At 41.1% G+C, this 16,682-nt stretch overlaps 1 protein-coding gene and 1 long non-coding RNA gene across 3 annotated transcripts in view; one reads left to right on the forward strand and one right to left on the reverse strand.

Moving 5' to 3' along the window:
* LOC125454224 (uncharacterized) overlaps window positions 1-16,682 on the forward strand; it is a 109,669-nt gene that overhangs the window by 57,198 nt on the left and 35,789 nt on the right. Inside the window, exon 3 of the long non-coding RNA XR_009445945.1 lies at window positions 2,195-2,354. This is a non-coding gene — a long non-coding RNA (uncharacterized LOC125454224). The remainder of the gene's footprint in view (window positions 1-2,194; window positions 2,355-16,682) is intronic.
* Window positions 1-16,682, reverse strand: part of metap1d (methionyl aminopeptidase type 1D (mitochondrial)) — a 151,428-nt gene that overhangs the window by 45,829 nt on the left and 88,917 nt on the right. The window lies entirely within an intron of this gene.

Raw genomic sequence — 16,682 nt, forward strand, 5'->3', positions numbered from 1 at the left:
AGGAATGCCAATGCCGGCCATGTGCCCATTCTAAGTGAGACAGTAAATTTAATTCCGGGTCCGATGTTTGATGTAAGACTTATGGGAATAGCGCTGTATGGGTACGAGGCATGGCTGACGTGAGGTCAGGTCCTGTGACTTACAAAGTTCAGGTAGGTGAGGCAGTCCTGAACGAACATGTGGATCACCTGAAGCTGTTACTTCACAAACAGGGCAGGGGCAGAACACACCCAGCACCTCAGAACAGCCAGAAGACCTGTCAAACCGAGGGTTCTCCTCTTCAACTAATGTCAAGGGAACCTGAGTCCGAGATGATGCAGTGTTAATACCGTTACCACCAGAAGACAAGGAGGAAACTCTCCTGAGACGCTCCAGATGCAAGAGACTGGATACAGTACATGCTGCCTGTGTCAGTGTAAATTAGAGGATCTGAACCTAGAGTGAAAACACTGCAGGAAAATGTTGCAAGAGAAAGGCCAGGATTACATTCCTGGACTTAACTGGAGAGGGATGTTGTGATTGGAAGCAGGTGGACCTCTCTAACTATGATGGGGTTTGGTAAGCTGGGTCAAATTGGAACCCTGGCTGACCAATATAAACAGGGGGTTTAGAATGTCTGCAGTTCAGAAGACTGGACAAATAAATAAAGGGGGACTTGGTGATAGATACCCAGCCTTTGCAGTTATTTCCCTTCATGTTCAGGAACTCATTCCCAGTGTCTGCTGCAACTAGACAGCACTTGTCCTTTAAATGATGTGGGAACAACTTTAAGTGATGAACTTGGGTTGCCTTCTGAGATATATATAGCCAGTCAGCAGCAGCTGCGCACTACCATCATTATGAATAGGCTGCATGAAGTTTGTTTGCTGATTATACTGCAAAGAAAGAGAGCAAATTAATTCTGCATAGCAGTCTCCATTCCATTATCGATCCTTATCCGATAACTGTCCCATGATCCAGGTGAGTTCACATCTTTCAGGGTGGTTTTGCTGAAAACAGGATTATGTGGAAACCCTCCTGGGTCTCAGTTGTTCCATAAGTGGTTTGATTTCAGTGATGGTATCTGATGAGCCCCAATTGTTTGCAGAAAACTCTATGCAGCAGCTGTCATCACGTAAGCTATTCTTCTTGACTTACTGTTTTGAATCGGTAACTGTGCACAGTTGATTGCAACCTAAGTAAAGCAGAGCTGAATAACCATTCCCCTGTTCTGTTTAATAAAAACTGATCATCCATAAACACATATGTAAACAGTGTATTTGAAGGATGATGAGTGCAATGCATTTGTTGGTTACAATAATAACATGACAACTAATGAAATGTATTTTATTCGCTGCTTGTTTAAGAATCTACGTGCACTGATTATTGTGAACAGCAGTTTAACGAGGCTATTCCTCTGAATTATGTAGTAAAAATTCAACGTGATAAATTAAGAATATGTTGTGGGTGATTTGATTATGGTATGATGGAGACACGTGATCCAAACAGTTTTTTAAATTATGCGGACACATAAATATATCTTGAACTTTCCAACAAAGGGCACTTTGCTAAGGAAAAGGCAGTGGTTGTAAGAGCAACAATGTTTCAGCTGCAAAAAGCAAGGATTCTACATGCTCTGGAGAACTTTCAGAGAAAGGAATATTGCCCAGTTTGAGAGGGACGAGACCATTGCATTTTTGAAATCTGTGAGAAAAATTTCTTTCTTTGGAACTTATTTCACCGAAACGTATGTGCTGAAACCTCACCAGAAGTTAACTTTACCACTTGTGCAAGATTCCAGGAGAGAATTTGTCAGAATCTACTCCATCTCCAGAAAAGGCAATTCATCCAACTACAACCATTCCAGAAAGTCAGCCTGGTGTCAGCTGCACGTGTGTTAAGAATAACTTTGGAATTAGGACCCTTCACAAAGTTTTCTTTAACTATTTTCTTGTCCAAACTATTTTAAAGCTTATAATCTGCAGAGTTTTGTTTTGTTTCTTCGCCGATTTGTGCATGTTAGTTATTTTTTGGAAGGAATGGAAGCATCTTCTTGTACTTGCACAATCCAAAAGAGTTTGTCAATGATTTTTGCATCTTTCTTTCTTTGTTTTTAACAATACAAAGGTTCTTAATTTAAGGAAACCTGGCTGTTTTTGTCCTTAATACTGAACCTGACATAGTCAGAAACATATCAAATCCTCGTTATCCACAGGGCATAGGGACACGGAACTCCTAGGATAATAAATTATGGATACCGCTACAAAGTGAATCCCCTATCAACTGTGACGGACTGCATGATCAGACCAAACGAATCAATGGGAAAACAAAACTGAGTCTCGGACCAGCCTTGCAAGCACATGTATCTGTGGGCGGTAAGAAGTGAGCATAATTCACCATATCACAAACTTGGTTAAATTTATGTTGTTGTGCATCGTGGAGGAGAAGGAGAAAAGGAACCAGTGCACCCTTCCAACCTCACCCCTAATAATGTCAAGCATTATTTCAATATTTGTGGATTTGGAAATTAAAATCCTCTTAAAAATAACATAAACAGGAACTAAAGTATTCAACAGTATTTTAAAGAAGCTTGAGGAGATAGAGGCCATAAGTTGTTAACCTTGGTTTTTGAAATAAGGACAACAGAACTTCAGAAATAATTAAGTTACCATATGATGATTGAAAAATGAATTTTAATTTTTTTTTATGATTTTCAGGAGGCAGTTGGTAAAGCCATGTATTTTGGGTGTTTGTAAAAATAAACAAGGTTCACCCCAGAAATGGGTTAATAATAAATTAATCAATACGGAGAACTTAGCTTTAGAATAGAAAGCAGATTTAGATGAATGAAATAGGCTTTTGGAGCTCAATTCTTCCCTTGGAAATTTACACCCTTTATTAATTAGCATGGGAGAGAGTACTTCCAGTACAATGATACCAAATTTGTTGAGAATCTCTAGCCAAACAAATATGATTAGTATCAGACACAGTCAACAGTATCTGTCCATAGTAATTGGACATGGCAAATAAAAGCAGTCCAATTTCACCATGAATTATTACAAGGTACATATTTTGGAAGAAGAAATATTTTGACAAAATAAAGTAGTGGTATTTTGGATAAAACTCCCAGCACCTGTTCATTGTTGGAAATCTCTAACTGAAGTATTATCCAGTGTAGTTAGCTTTAAAAGTCAGTTTTAAACATTTTAAAAGGCTCCGTTATGATAAATGGTCGCAGGCAAGAGAAGACGTTCAGCCTCTCTAGCCTATCCATTCACACTATTCCCACGGTGTACTTAGGATACTCTGAATGCCATTCGATGACAAGAACCTGTCTAGTTCCTTCGGGAAATCCATTAAAGTTCCTTATTGCCCAAACACCTGCCAGTAATTTGCATTCCCGATACTCAGAATCCTTTTAGTAAAAATTTACCTTCTGCATTTTTCAATTCCTGATTGTTATCCCTGATTTTGTTAAAATGATTCTTTGTGCTCAAATTATGTACATAGCAGGACAGCTTACACAAATGAGTTTGTCCAAGCCTTCATGTACTCGTATGTCCTCTGACATTTTTTCAAGAGGGAAAAGATTATCTTTCAATCTTACAAAAGCAAGTCATTGCAGATGCCAGGAATCTGAAATGAATAATGAAATTGCTGGAAACACTCAGCAGGTAAGGCAGCAAAGGTACAGAGAAATAGTTTGTGTTTCAGGTCATTCACCTCTCACCCGTCCAGTATGTTTCCATTTAGCACATAATCTACATTTTAACCACCGTTGCCAAATCTCAATACGCTACATTTAGCGGTAATCGTGTCATATTGGTAATGTTACTGGTCTAATAATCCAGATGCTTTGATCAATGTTTCTGAAACAAGAATTTAGATCCCACCACAGCAGCTGGGGAAGTTTAAATTTAACAATATCTAGAATAAAAAACTATTATCAACAAAACAATGGATGATTACATAATCACTGGATTGTCTGAAAACCCCACCCGGTTCTTCGAATACCTTCTGTTGTCCTTACTCGATTATGGCTTTTATTTAACATTATATGCACAGAAATGTGGTTAAGTTACATCTGACTTCTAAGACAACCTAGAAAGCCAATCGTATCAAATCACTTCAGAAAGCTTAAATAGTAATGAAATAACTGGATGGGCCACCTGACTTCTGACAACTGCACAGTCCCTAGTGAGGCAAAGTCCTGACTTTATATTGACAGCATCCTTCTTTGCATAATGTGGCAATACAATCAAGCTGAATGGGATAGATTCAGACAGATCCAGAAGCTCAAACCGTGTATCCACAAAGCACTGTTGGTAATCAGCAGCACTGCATTCAACAATAATTTATAACATCATAGCCCCCATCTGGCATTAAGACTAAGCCTGGGATAAACTCTGGTGTAATTAGCAATACAGGAGAGCATTTAATGAATGACACCAGCCGTCCCCAAAGATAAAGTTGTCGACCTGGTGAAAATACAGCTCAGGACCACATGCGTGCTAAATTGTGAAAGCAACATATGTATAACCAGATAACAAAGTGTGGAGCTGGATGAACACAGCAGGCCCCAAGCAAACTTTTGTGCTCCTAAGATGCTGCTTGGCCTGCTGTGTTCATCCAGCTCCACACTTTGTTATCTCGGATTCTCCAGCATCTGCAGTTCCCATTATCTGTGTATAACCAGAGTTTAGCAATCCACATCCAATGGAGCAAGTCAAAGCTCTGAAGTCCTATCATATCTAGTGCTGAATGATGATGGACAATGAAACAGTTAACTGGAGGAGGGACACCAACACATCAGCGCAAAAGTCAAGGCTGAAACATTTGCAAAGATCTTCAGCCAAATGGGTCAACTGAATGATCCATCTGAGCCTCCTGGAAGAACTCCAACATAACAGACCCAGACGTACGGTTTCAATAAACGAATGAAGCTGCTGGATGCATCAACAGACAATATTGTGGCTATAATTACACCCATGACAAGCTGTTTGATTGTCACCAAAACACCAGAATCTACCCAAAAATGTGGAAAAGAGTCCAGGTATGTCTTGTCCACACAGAACAAATTCAATCCAGATCTTTATCTCTCCATTAGTCCAGCATCACAGAGATGATGGAAGATGTCATCGACAATGCTATCACATATCACTTGCTCAGAGGTGGCCTGCTCACCAGTGCTCGGTGGGTTCTATCAGGTCACTTGGCTCCAAACCTCATTATAGCCTTAGTCCAAACATAGACATAAAACAATGAGGGGAGAATGAATACCCTTGATATAAAGGCAGCGTTTCATATATTCACTTGGGGGACATGGCTGGCCAGCATTTATTACCAGTGTGCTTGAGAAGGTGGTAGTGCACTGTCTTCTTGAAACGGTGTAGTAGACCACAGTGCCCTTAAGGAAGGAATTCCAGAATTTTGACCCAGCGACAGTTAAGGAACGGCAATATATTTCCATGTTAGGATGGTGAGTGTATTAGAGGTGAACTTGCAAGTGGTAGTGTTCCCAAGTGTCTGCCGCCCTTGTCTTTTTGATGGAAGTGGTGTGGATTTGGTAGGTGCTGTCTAAGGATCTTTGGTGAATTTCTGCAGTGCATTCTGTAGACAGTGTACACAGCTTCTACTGAATATCCGCAGTGGGGGGAATGGATGCTTGTGGATGTGGTGCCAACCAAGCCAGCTGGGTGTCCACCTTTCAGTGTTGTTGGAGTTGCACCCATCCCGGCAAGTTGAGAGTATTCCATCACATCCTGGCTTGTGCCTTGTAGATGGTAGACAGGCTTTGGAGAGTCAAAAAGTGAGATATTTGCTGTAGTATTCCTCTCTTCGATCTGTTCTTATAGCCATTGTATTCACGTGGCGAATTCAGTTGAGTTTCTGGTCAATGGTAACCTCCAAGATGTTGAAAGTGAGGGAAGTCAGTGATGGTGACAACATTGAATGTCAAGGACTGGGGTTAGATTGTCCCTTATTGGATATGGTCATTGCTTGGCATTTGTGTGGTACAAATGTTACATGCCAGTCGTCAGTCCAAGCCTGGATACTGTCCAGCTCTTGTTGAACTTGAACATGGACTGCTTCAGTATCCGAGGAGTTGCAAATGACACTGAACACCTTGCAAACTTCGGCAAACATCTCTCCTTCTGACCTTAATGATGGAGATCAGGAGTTGATTGGCCATCATGGAGCCCAAACTGGGCATCACTAAGCATGTTATTGCTGAGCAGGTGCTGCTTGATAGCACTTTTGATGACATCTTCCATCAGGTCAACGATAATCAAAAGTAGAAGTTTGGAGCGATAACTGTTTGAGTTGGCTTCGTCCTGCGTTTTGTACAGGACATATCTTAGCAATTCTCTACATTGTCAGGTAGATGCCAGTTTTGATGAAGAACACACTGAAGGAGTCATAACAAAATGAGAAACTATGGGAATTGACTGGAGTTACATCTAATGCAAAGGAAAATGGTTATATCCAATCAGGACAGCACTACAGGAGTTCCTCAGAGCAGTGTCCAGGCCCAACTATCTTCAGTTACTTCATCAATGACATTCCCTCCATTGAGAGGTCAGAAGTTGGGATTTTTCCTGGTGATTGCATAGCACTCAGTGCCATTCACAACAGCTGAAATACTGAAGCTGTCTGTATCCACATGTAGTAAGACGTGGACAGCAGTCAGGCTTGGGCTGATAAGTGGGAACATTCAGCAAACAAAAGTGCCAGTTAATGACTATCTCCAACAAGACAGAATTAGCCGTCTCTCCTTGGCATTACTATCACTGAATTCCCAAGCACCAGTATCCTGGACGTTTACCAAATATTAAAAACCAAATTGGACCAGCTATATAAAATCTTGTGGCTACAAGGCTGGGTTAGTGACTGGAAATTATTGCAGCAAGCAATTCAATTCCTGTATTCCTGAAGCCTGCCCATCATCCACAAGGCAAAAATCAGGAATGTGATTATAGGTTAAACAACATTCAAAAAGTTCAGTATCATTCATATCAAAGCATATGCTGGATCAGTACTACATCTAAATGAATCATTCATTGCCTCCACCACTGATCCACTGTGGCAGCTGTATATAACATTCGTAAGAAGCACTGTAGTGATTCACCAAGGCTTCTTTGACAGTACCTTCCAGAGTCTCAATCGATACCATCTAAAAGAACAGGAGCAAGTTAGCCACCAAGCTACACATCATCCTGAATTGGTATTATATCACTGTTCCTTTACTGGCACCGGCTAAAACCTCTTGGAACTCCCTCCATAACAGAGTTGTTAAGTACTTACACTACATGAAGTGCAGGATTCATGAAGGACAGTCACCAGAACTTTCTGAAAAGTAATGGTCAATAAATGCTGGTGCTTACATCCCTAGGATGGATTTAAGAACAACTCCCTGATGTAAATTGGATCTAACTGTGAATTTTGTGATTAATGCTGTCAAGATCCTTTAGAATTTATGCAAAATTTTGCCATGGTTTCCAATGTGGAATTTTTTTGAAACTGGACACTGTGGTGCTGCTCTCTCTCAAAAAATATAAACAACATTGGCTCCAACACTGCAATTTGGATATTCCACTGTTTCTACCTACCCTACCAGATACCGGTCATACAAATGGCTTGTTGTTGTCAACTGTCCAAATATTTGTTGATCTATTTCTATCGACAGTATCCCATCAGTTTCGTCTTCATGTATTACTCTATTATGTGGGACTGTGCAAGTGGTTTTCTAAATCTAAATGGATAATATTCACGACTCTGTCTTGTTTATTAGGTCTATCTCTCGATCAAATCCAAAACATTTGGCATATATGAACTCTCACTTCTAAAAGTGTGCTGTTTCACATCAATTTGTGCCCATTCATATATTCCTCACTTTATCAACAGAGTAAGCATGGATCCCAAAACTATAATTGTAAGATGTGTCAGTCTTTTAGTTCTCATTAGTGAGGGAATCTAAAGTTATCGGCATAAAGAAGGAGAATGGGTCAAGCAACATACCAGGCATGATCAATCAGTGAAGCAGAATTGATGGGCCAAATGTCATAATTCTGCTCCTTTATCTAATGGTCCTATGGACATTGCTGGCCAGGAAACTATTCATAAACTTAGTTTGGGAAAATGGTTTCACATCAGATTACATTTTCATGGTCTTCACGATTGGTACATGTGTTGATATGCATTTCTTAAACTCTTAAGTCCTGCACTCTCATTCCAATTGTAAAATTCAGGATATATGAAGTACAGCATCAACACCTTCTCCCACAATGTCAGAGTTCAAAACTGTATAACTCATCCCCACCACTCACGAGGAATATCACTTTATAGTCTGATTCATGTTTCATGAAAAGGTTTCCTACAACATGCAATAACTTTTATTTGCCTTTCCATTCCTTGCCCTTCTCTTTTATCGTAAACCTTGTCACCAGGTCTGAAATCTCTACTGGGCAGTGAGATGCAATGTCTTAATGATCTCCTAATCTTTTCTGAAGTCTCAGCTTTCATGAAAGCTTTTCTACCAGCAAGTAACATATTTAGATGGATTCAAAAAATGGGGCCTTCTACTCTGGAGGATTAGATTCCCTACAGTGTGGAAACAGGCCCTTTAACCCAATGAGTCCACATCACCCCTTGGAGCACCCCACCCAGACCCATCCCCCTATAACCCATGCACTCCTGAACACTACAGGCAATTTAGCATGGCCGATCCACCTAGCCTGCACATCTTTGGGCTGTGGGAGGAAACCGGAGCACCCGGAGAAAACCCACACAGACACGGGCAGAACGTGCAAACTCCGCACAGACAGTTGCCCGAGGCTGGAATCGAACCCGGGTCCTTGGTGCTGTGAGGCTGCAGTGCTAGTCACTGAGCCACCGTGCCGCCCTAATGAAGCGCATTAATGAAGGCAATTTTGAGTTCCAAAAATATATTAATTGACACGGACCATACACCTCACTACTTGTATGAAATTTTTTGCATGTACTGCCCATGCCAGTACCAATGTAGCTCACAATTTGTCTGATCTGCCAATATTTTGTGTAACATTTAATCAATTAGCATTTGGTCACTTTCACACAAGTCAGTGATGAACTTTCTTCAGCAGTATCCATTACTGTCATAGTTAAGTCCTCAGCTCCATTAATCATTAAGATTTTTGTTGGTGAATCAAAGTGTGTACCGACTTACTTTTCCATAAATTTGTCCACTATAGTGCAACTGCACTTATTGATTATCTCTGTGGTTACGTTCAACCTGGACACGACATCTACAAGAAGTATTGGACAGACATTCCAATCCTTGTCCTATAGCTTCAGATTCATGGCTACTACTACATTAGATTCCTAGGCTAAAGGAACACATACAGCCAGGTACAGTATCTTTTAATCTTTAATACATACATCAAATTGTGAGGTAATATGTTCTCTGAAGGTTTTGTATACTTTATCCACAATTCTGGAATCCTTCTACAGTAGTTTCAATTTTTGTAAGGAATGATGAGCAAATTATTTCTGCAATTTCCATAGTGTTCTCTTATCAGTAGTCAGATGCAGAGTCATAAACATTCTTAGACCTCTTAAAGAGAAAGTCCTGGTTTCCTCAGTAAAATAATATCTGGATCTCATGAATTGTAAATTTACTGTTTGAAAGCATAAAAATACTTACTCTTCTCCATGTTCAAACTTTTATTGTTGTGTTTTCTTCGAAATCTTACTGAGCAATAATGGTAAGTCACTCTGGATGACATGATTATGAAGTGAAGCACCCTGCAATTCATTTCACAAATTATTATTGCCAAATTGAAAGCAGGCAGAACTTTCACATCCTTTCTGTCTGCTTTGTCCAGGGTTTCAGGATAACAATTAGACAACACATTGTTGAAATAATGTCACTATCTAGTATGACATAAAGATGTAAAGAATCAGCAACTAAGATATTCATGGGCTGATTCAAGTCTTCAGCCACAAACACAGCATGTTGATGCTCATTTTATCATTTTCACCCTCAGGAACATCTGTTTCATGAGCTGCTTCAAATACTTGACTCATGATTCTTGACATTCTGATATTTAGGGTTACATTGGAAGCACCTATAAATTACTCCCCAGGGATTTCTGGGATTCATCTGTTGTCAGCTATCACCCAGTCTTGCTTTTTACCTTGATTCAAGGGTCTATTAAAGATATCAGAGATAATGGGAACTGCAGATGCTGGAGAATTCCAAGATAATAAAATGTGAGGCTGGATGAACACAGCAGGCCAAGCAGCATCTCAGGAGCACAAAAGCTGACGTTTCGGGCCTAGACCCTTCATCAGAGAGGGGGATGGGGAGAGGGAACTGGAATAAATAGGGAGAGAGGGGGAGGCGGACATTTTATTATCTATTAAAGATATCATCTTTGAATGATTCCACCCTTATACAGGCACCTCAACTACACCACTTTGACTTTGAGAGTCAATGATCATTCCTCTGTATCACAGCACAACTTCTAACATGTCCCGCAAAGGTAGTTACAGCCCACTGTCTATTTAATTTTTTTTAAAACAGCAGCCATTTGTTCAAAAAGAATCATTATCACAAAACTGAACATATCTAAAACCAAAACTCTATCCATGTGCAAAAGTTGTTCATAATCTAATGCTTTTAACACAAACACAGATTCTGGAATCTCTTGATTGAATTTCTTCAGTCTTTTGCCTCACATCTGAAACTCCATGATACATTCTTCTATGGGCAGACTGTTCATCTTAAATGGAAAAAATGTCAACCACACTTCGTTGGTTTCCAACTAGCATATTCTTTTAGTAAACTTTATTCAAAAATAGTACTAGAATCTGCAATTCCTCTTTGGTATCCAAGTCAGTTACATGCACTCCTGAAAATACTTTATTTCTAATTTTACACCTTCCTGGTAAAGAGCAGGCAAACTCATACCTTTCTTCTCGGTTACAGAAGTGACCCGAGTCCATATCTCCACCTCCATCTTCCACTGTTTGTATGGCTCCAATTCCAAAAACACCAGTGGTTAATCATAATTTGTGGTTCTGCAGCATGACTCAGCCACTACACTTCAGAAGATGACAGAGACCATTGTTTTTGTCAAAGACAGGGATTACCTTCTGCTTTTCTTTTATTAGAATTAGAATCAGGTTTTATTGTCACGTACTCAAATACAGTGGTACATGAAGACAGTGAAAAGTGTACAAAGTCGTCATTTCCAGTGCCGTCGTAAGTACAAAGACGCCTATGTATAAGTTAGAAAAATAATGAAATAAAGTAAGAAGTTCAGCATTTCAGTCCTAAAGCAAAGAAAGAAAGAAAGAAAAAGCAGACGAGTCCAAGCAACACTGCAACTTGCGTCCAAGCTGGGCTTCACCTCCAGGCTAGGAGTCCGCTAACGCGCCAGGATTCACTTCCAGGCTGGGAGTCTGTGCTGGGATTCATCTCCAGGCCTGGAGTACGTGCTGAGATTCACCTCAGGGCTGGGAGTCCGCACTGGGATTCACCTCCAGGCTGGGAGTGCGCACTGGGATTCGCCTCCAGGCTGGGAGTCTGCTAACGCGCTGGGATTCACCTCCAAGCTGGGAGTCCGCACTGGGATTCTCCTCCAGGCTGGGAGTCCACTAACGCGCTGGGCTTCACCTCCAGGCTGGGAGTCCGCGTTGGGATTCACCTCCAGGCTAGGGGTCCGCTAACGCGCCAGGATTCACTTGCAGGCTGGGAGTCTGCTGGGATTCATCTCCAGGCCTGGAGTACATGCTGGGATTCACCTCCAGGCTGGGAGTCTGCGCTAGGATTCACCTCCAGGCTGGGAGTCTGCTGACATGCTGGGATTCACCTCCAGGCTGGGTGTCCGCACTGGGATTCACCTCCAGGCTGGGAGTCTGCTAACGCGCTGGGATTCACCTCCAGGCTGGAGTCCGCACTGGGATTCACCTCCAGGCTGGGAGTTTGCTAACGCGCTGGGATTCACCTCCAGGCTGGAGTCCGCTAACGCGCTGGGATTCACCTCCAGACTGCAGTCCGCTAACGCGCTGGGATTCATCTCCAGGCCGGGAATCCACACTGGGCTTCAGATTGAGTCCAGCAATCTGTGCTGAGCTTCCCCTAGAGGTCAGAAGTCCACCTGAAAAGATTGTGAATCTTCCGCTTTGTATTTCATAGACTAGTAACCATATGTTGAATAATGCAGTACCAAGCTTTCAGAAATTCACAAGGGGTTTATCTACAACAGCATAAACACCTATTTCTACATTTCATATCTGGCCTCTTTCCCTAACCAGAAGCCAACTTACTGCGGAAGCACTTAGCTCTCTTTTTACAATTAACTATTCAAAGACTTTATTACACATTTCTGGAGCAGGTGGGACTTGCACCCAGACCTTCTGTCCCACCGCACCACAACAGCCCTCATGAAGCTAGGTAATTTTTTAATGACCCACTGCCATATCAAACATATTACCAATTAAAAGAACACATTGCAAGCACTGTCCATCAGTGGAGGTGAAACTAGCTTTTTAAAATAAAACTTCTAACTAAACCATTCGAGTTAAGATTTAAATAATCAGCAATTAACAAGCACTGCCCGCTGAGGAATAACAAAAGGAAAGAGTAGGAAAGGCAGGTGGGAATTACTCCAAACTGGAGATGGAGGGGGGAAAATAACAATGCCTACCTCTCTTTGAAGGCTTCAAGAGTATTTGTAGACACGACACACAGTATGGGTGTGAATACAGTCAGAGAAGAGGGGCAGGCAGTCAGAAACTATGAACCTCTCCACAGCATGCTGCCTGGACGCTTTGATGCTAGCTTTGGCCAGGTCCAGGAGCAGGCCCACAAACAGATCCTCAGATTTGACACTGCCCTCACAGTGGGTGCCTGAAGTGCAACCAAAGACTAAATTTTTACAGTAATTAAATGGGAGGGGGGGGAACGGAAGGGAGGTTCTAATCTCCCACAACCAACATACATATGGTCCACAATGCCACAGCACAGCAAAGAAGCAGCTAGTTCTTTTTTTTGCACCAAGTCTCCAACGACTCACCCTTGTTAAGAAATTAGCTTTTAATAGTTTTACTCAACCTGTTCAGTCATCAGCATCAATTGTTCTCAATCAACTCTGGAGATGTTCTGTTTTACCTTTAAAGTGATCTTAACTTTTACCACTGACATCCACACTCCACTCTGTGTGGCCCCCAAGCTGTAAACCAAACCTTGCCACATAACTTACATATGAGCCTGGAAGTTCAAACCACAATTCTGGGAGTCCAGTGCCGGGCTTTTCTCACGGCAACTGAACTATTGGCTTCTGATTGGCAGGCAGCTTTTGGAGGCAGGACTTCTGCCTTGGGGGTCCTGATTTAGTGGAGGGTCTGCTACTCAGTTTGCCATTGTCTGTTTGGTTTGTGGTTAAGTAGGCTTTCCCAAAGGTAGATAGTTCAGCAATATCACTGGCTCTCCAGCCAGCACACCTCAAAAATATCACACCCATTTACCTTGTTTCTCCATTCACAAATGCTGCTATATCCGCTGAGTATTTCCAGCATTTTCTGTTTTTCTTAATCACTCTTAATTGTTCATGTTCTGACAGGCAGAACATCGGTGGATTTTCATTCAGGGCTACATTTCAAAGAAGTGAAACAGAGCAATGGAAGGATTCCTCGGAAATGGATGGGTGGATTGGGAGGGAGATGCGGAGCTTATGTTTTTGCGAGAAAGTTTAAAGGATTCTTAACGCATTATCATTCTGCTTTCAATTGGTTTCTTAGTGAAACTCAATTGAAATGTACCAGAAAATTCTTCATACATGACTTCACCAATTCCTCACTGCTGCCTAGCATTTTTTGTCAGAAATGTGCACATAATATATCTGCCCAACCATGAATCTACGCATGAGAATGAGGTGCATACGATGGAAAAACATCGTAGAACATATTTCCCAAATGTTGGGTTTTGGCAACACAGAGCATGAGGAATGCCAACACAGAGCATGAGGAATGCCAACATACTTCCTGAGCAACAATGCTACAGTTGTGAGAGACAAGGGAGGTGTGTAAATTTAAATTACACTTCTAAAAGTGCTGAGTCCCATTTTAAGATTATTGTTGGGGAATTAACTCTTTTTAATATTCTTTGCTACCTCTTTTCTCCCTTTTCCTTTACCACAACACTCCTCCCCTCTCTTAATTTCACTCTCTGTACACGTTTTGCTATTGAAAGAGATTGTCTATCTTTCACTTCTTGATTCAAAACCTGCTTATGTCACTAAGGATTCTCCTGATTGATTCAGGAGGCACATTTTTGCTTGACTTGTTGACACAAGTCCCAGACCACCCCTGTAGAGAGTTTTGCAAGACTTTGGATCTCTAACTATCACAGGTCGCAAAAAAAATGTCCACAGCAAGTCCAAGAGAAAGTCATAGAGTCACAAAGTTATACAGCACGAAAATACACCCTTTGGTCCGACTCGTCCATGCTAATCAGATATTCTAACTGATGTAGTCCTATATGCCAGAATTTGCCGCATTTTGCTCTAAACTCTTCTTCTTCATGTCCCCAATCAGATGCCTTTTAAATGTTGTAATTGTACCAGCCTCCATCACTTCCTCTGGCAGCCCGTTCCATAGACCTGCCACCGTCTGCATGAAAAGGTTGCCCCTTAGATCCCTTTTAAATCTTTCACCTCTCACCTTAAATCTATGCCCTCTAATTTTGGACTCCCCTATTCTGGAAAAAAAAAATCCTTAGCTATTTACCCATTCATGCCTCTTGTGATTTTATAAACTCTACAAGATTGCTCCTCAGCCTCTGACGCTCCAAGAAAAATAGCCCCAGCCAATTCAAATAGCTTAAACCTCCAATCCCAGCAACATCCTTGTAATTCTTTTCTGAACCTTTTCAAGTCTAACAACATCTGTCCTATAGCAGGAGACCAGAATTGAATGTGATATTCTAAAAGTGGCCTCACCAATGTTGTGTGCAGCCGCAATATGACATCCCAACACCTGTACTCAATGCATTAACCATTGAGGGTAGGTGTACCAAATGCCTTCTTAACCACCCTGTCCACCTGCAACTTTCAAGGAGCTATGCACTTGCACCCCTAGGTCGCTTTGTTCAGCAACACTCCCCAGGGTCCTACCACTAACTGTGTAAGTCTTGCCCCGATTTGCCCTACCAAGATGCAACATCTCACATTTATCTACATTAAACACCACCTGCCACTCGTCAGCCCATTGGACCATGTAATCAAGGTCCCAATGTACTCTGAGATACCCTTCTTCACTGTCCACTGTCTGTGGACAATTTTGATGTCATCTGTAAACTTAATAGTCATTCCTCTGATATCCACTTGTCATTTATATAAATGACAAAAAGCGGCAGACCCAGTGCCGGTCCGTGCGACACAGCACTAGTCACAGTCCACCAGTCCAAAAAAAAAACCCTCCACTACTGCCCTCTGTCTTCTACCTCAAAACCAATTTCATATCCAATTAGCTAGCTCCCTCTTTATCCAAGTGATCTAACCTAGCTGACCAGTCTACTGTGCAGAACCTTGTCAAACGCCTTGCTGAAAAGATAGGTGTCTACCACTCTTCCTTCATCAATCTTCTTTGTCACTTTTTCAAAAAACTCAGTTGTTAGTGAGATGCAATTTCCTATGCACAAAGCCGTGTTGACTATCCATAACCAGTCCTTGTCTTTCCAAATGTATGTATATCCTGTCCCTCAGAATCCCCTTCCACAATTTATCCACTGACATCAGGCTCACGAGTCTATAGTTTCTGGCTTTTTCTTACCACCTTTTAAAAAAAAAAGCACCCCTATTAGAAAACCTCCAGTATTCCAGCACCTCACCTGTAACCAGTGATGATACAAATATCTCAGCAAAGATCCCAGCAATCTCTCAATAGCTCAGTGCCAGTGTATGAATAGCTGGTGCTGTTCATTTGCCACTGGCTGCAAATCCAAATCATGAAATATATCAGTAAAGGACCCTACAATAAAGACATATGAAGACACATAAAGGAATGTGAAATAGGGTGAAAGGGACTTCAAGAAATAATGATATAAGAAACATGGGAATAATTGAGACATTAGAATAGAGAAGAGTGCAATCAAACATTGAATAACACATGAGAAAATGGAAAAATAAAACTGCACAAAAATAAGAGAGTGAGAAAGAAGCAGAAATTGAATTGATGACGACAAAAACTTTTCTGTGGGAAAACAATACCAACAAACAATGTTTACTTGATACAATCACTCACACTTTTGCCTCCTTTGGGGAAAATGGGAAAGTGTTGGCTGATCATCAACCAGTTGAACAATATCACATTCACTCCCTCCATAGTCAATAAATCTTGGATGGGAATTGAACCCAGAGCTTCTAGCTCAGAGTCAGGGGTGGAGTCAAATGAACCACAGGATCTCCGTCAACAACGATAAGGAGATTGACTATATTATAATACATATTATGCATTATATAACATATTAGTCTTGTCATAAAATAGCTTCCAATTCATTATAAATATGAGTTATTCATTCTTTCTTTCAGTTTTTATCCATCATATTTCTCTCAGTTAAGAATTTGCGAAAAGAAATATTATTCATAACACAGCATAAAATCAACTGCACAACTGAAAAAACAAGTCATTCAGTCTACTTGAAAAATTGATTCATTAAT

This window comes from Stegostoma tigrinum, chromosome 7, assembly GCF_030684315.1.
Source record: "Stegostoma tigrinum isolate sSteTig4 chromosome 7, sSteTig4.hap1, whole genome shotgun sequence".
Lineage (NCBI taxonomy): Eukaryota > Metazoa > Chordata > Chondrichthyes > Orectolobiformes > Stegostomatidae > Stegostoma > Stegostoma tigrinum.